Raw genomic sequence first — 3,868 nt, 5'->3', positions numbered from 1 at the left:
GTCCAATCTTCCACCTAGTGTCCGCAACCCCCAAGATTTTTACCTTTTCTATAACAACTAGATGGACTTTACCCAGGATGAGAATGGACCCGCTATTAAATCTTGGATGGAAATATTTTTTACCTATTTCTTTAGGTAATCTATTATTGACAACTTCTTCTCAACTTATTTCACTATAAATTAAATAATAGAATACGATAAGAATATTCTAGATTCACAATCTCTTTCATCCAAACTTTTAGACCAAGACTTTATTGCCTAACCGCAACCAGGACTTTCCATTTACCTAATCGCAATTAGGATTTTTTTTTACCTAAGATGACTTAAGATCTTCCTATACACTTAATAACACTTGTTAAATCATAAGACAACTTAATTTTGAAAATTATAAATTTCAAAAAAAAAAAAAAAAAATTAAAATAAAAAACATATATATATATAGTAATTTTATAACAGAAGATAATATAATAAAATATTAAATCAAATTATATATTAAAAGCTTCAAACAAATAAATTTTCGTTATATCACCTAATTAAGTTAAACTAAATAATATTAAATTACATTTTATTTCCTATAATTTTGATTATATAATTATTTGATAATCACATAATTAAGGTTATATATAATAACTTATATTAAACAATTTAGTAATCAATTTTGACAAAAAAATATATATTTATTTAGTTAAAATTGATTAATAAAGTTAAAGAACTCAAAATGATAAAAAAAATAAGGTCTAATAAGTTTATATTTTAAAATATAAATTTGATTCAATATATTAAAAAAAATAATTTTAAACACAAATTAAATTTTTTAAATACATTCAAATTAATATTTGAAAGTATTTATTTAATTAAAAAAATGTCGACTAAAAATAAATAATAGATCTAAAAAATTCAGGATACACAAAATCAAATTTTATATATGTTCATCTAATTTTTAAAAATATATGTTCATCTACTTAAAAGTAAAATTAATATATAATTAGATATGTGAATATATTTTGTTTGTTACTTTAAACAATAACAGACAGAAGTAAAAAATGAAATTAAATATGTGATTTATAAATACATGATTTAAATTATTTTAAAACTTTTCTAAGTGGATAAAAAACTGTTTATTGAAATTGAAATGGGAAAAAGGAGCTTTTGATCGCTAAGTAACAATGGTCCAAGAGTAAATATGTTTTCCCCCCTTTATACATCAGAAAAAAGAATACAATGAAAGAAAAAAAAAATCTCCGATGAAGACTTTACAGAAAAAGTTTCTAAATTTTCCATGAAAGTTGCGTCGGAGATCGTAAAATAAAATAAACTTGAACAAAAAAAAACGAAGTGGAAATGTGTTAAAGCTTATTAGACCAACATCAAAGAGAGAATCTCTCCGCCGATCTGAAGGAGCCGTAGCATGATTTCTTATCCGAGCAAAATAACACCGCCGATGCCATAGATTTTTTATATTGTAGGCAAAGAGGCTGCCTGATTCTTTGCTCGAAGGAAAATAAAAAAAATAGGAGGAGATATCAAAGGGGAAAGAAAACCTAACTTGATCGTAAAACACAAGGGCCAAGCTGCCGGCAAAAGCGGTGGAAGAAACGACGATACAATGGCATTGCTGGACAGGAGGCGAAGAACCCTAGCCGGTGTTAATATAGACTGGGAAATTGATGAAAAGACTAGTATACCCTTAGTTAAATATATTATTTTTTAAAAAAAATATTTTTTTTATTTTACTGTTAAATATAAAACATTAAAAGTACCGGTACAAATGATAAAATGTTTATCCAAAATTTTAACTTTAGACCAGTGTTGAGAAAATCGTATTGGATCCGCCGGTCCAACCGGTTGAATCGCAAATCGGATTTTGATCTGGTCCAATCAATTATTAAAATTGAAAAAATAAAAAAATCAATCAAAATCGTTTAAAATCAGTCAAAATCGATCAAAACCGTTCGAAATCGATTAAAATCACAGGTTCAATCAGGATTGAATCATGATTTTTAATTATTGAAACATCGTTTATATTATATATATATATATATATATATAACGGTTGAACCACCGATCAAATCTTAAAAATCTCGATCCAATCATCTCATTAGTTCAGTGACATATCCGATTTTTAAAACATTGCTTTAGACTCAATTCTTATGTTAGAGAATATTTATTTCAATTTTTTAATTTATATTAATTCATTTACTTTACCATCAGTACATAATCTTATGTAATTATACCTAATTAAACTACATATATACATGATTTTAAATATTTTATATTTAATAAAAGGGATTATATATCTACATATTTATAATGGCAAAAGGTGAATACGTTTGCCCCAGCACCTCCACCAACCCATCGCAGGGTCAACACGGAGAAGATAAATCACGAGCGGCTACTAGCTTTTGGAATAATGACTAGCACATAAGGGAGATATTTATCTTGGCTTTGCCGAGATTCGAATCTCAGACCTCATGATGACAACACCTCATGCGCTAACCACTAGAGTCATCCGAGGATTCTACATATTCATATATGTAGATGATGTTGATCAAAATATTATAAATATTGTTCAATTTAATAAGAAATATATTAAATTTTAATTTAAATGATATTGAATTTAATAGAAATTATACTTAACTATGAAATTTTTTACCTATTTTATCACATACCTAAAAAATATATGTACACAAGAATGATGCTGAATTTAGGAGAATTATACCTCATTATAGATTTCTTGTACTTATATTTTACCATTTAGCTAAGAATTATGTGTATAGGTAGTGTACTAGATTTGAGTTTAAATAATGCTTAATGTAGGAGAAATTATGCCCTTTTTTTTTGACAAATGATACATTCTTTTGGACCTTTTGTAAGTATATTGTATAACAGTTCCTCGAAATATGTGCATAGATAGTAAATTAGATGAATTGGTGTGGATTAAGGAGTTGAAACAATATTCTCTGACATAGGGATTGATGGTAAAATTAAAATTTTGCATGGGGAGTTTAGGACAATTTGCCCTTAAAGTATACTATTTGGTTTTTTTATATCTTATATTATCATCAAAATTAATTAAATACTTTTATAGTAAATTAAACAATATTAAAATATATTGTGACTAAAATACTAGTGGATAAATTGGATATTAAACAAATGAAAAACTCAATTAGTCTCATTGATTATTTCTATGGGTGGTCGGTCTGGTTCTACGGAAGTTTCTCACAAGCCACTATGATAAATCGGGAAGCGCCGATGCGGCCAGCCCAGAAGCCCAGCATCCTTTGGTTGCGCTCCCCATTTGGAGGAAGAAGTCTATTATATCTTGAAAATCAAGTAAAACAATTAATTTTAGTGATGATGCATAGTGCACCGAATTAATTGGGAGGTAGGCAAATGAAGATATTGAATTACATAGTAATCGGTTCTTGGTGGTTTATAGTTTATGACTAATATTTTTATCACGCTAGGTGACTAAAAACTAATGCTAGATAGTTACCTTAGTCTGTGTATGAATTTACACTACTTGTGAATAAAACCTAGAGGGTCGCACGCATAGCACGTAGACATGAACATTATCTATAATTGATTATTTTAGTGGATACTAAATTTAATCAATTTATTATTTCTATATTAGAATTAATTGAATTATTAATTAATTCTAAAATATCAGAAGTTAGAACAGATCAAGATCAAATATGAATTTATTTGATTCAAAGAAGAGAGAGTGGAGTTAGTGGTAGCCACAATCATAATGATTAATGGAGAATTTGAACAACCACAACATTGTTGGTTGCTATTCCGGAATATCGTACTGGTTCCCCTGTACAAAAATTTTGTACAAGTCTTGAATCATTCCTAACAACCTATT

The 3,868-nt window shown here is 27.5% G+C and overlaps 1 non-coding gene across 1 annotated transcript; it reads right to left on the bottom strand.

The window, feature by feature from the left end:
• Positions 1 to 1,340: 1,340 nt before the first annotated feature.
• Positions 1,341 to 1,481, bottom strand: LOC121993466. The gene has a single exon (XR_006115308.1). It is a non-coding gene; the product is annotated as a small nucleolar RNA snoR77 (small nucleolar RNA).
• Between the last annotated feature and the right edge of the window lie 2,387 nt (positions 1,482 to 3,868).

The sequence above is a fragment of the Zingiber officinale genome, chromosome 6B (assembly GCF_018446385.1).
Source record: "Zingiber officinale cultivar Zhangliang chromosome 6B, Zo_v1.1, whole genome shotgun sequence".
Lineage (NCBI taxonomy): Eukaryota > Viridiplantae > Streptophyta > Magnoliopsida > Zingiberales > Zingiberaceae > Zingiber > Zingiber officinale.
The sequence above is the reverse complement of the archived record's forward strand: the minus strand, read 5'-3'. Positions and strand labels throughout refer to the sequence as shown.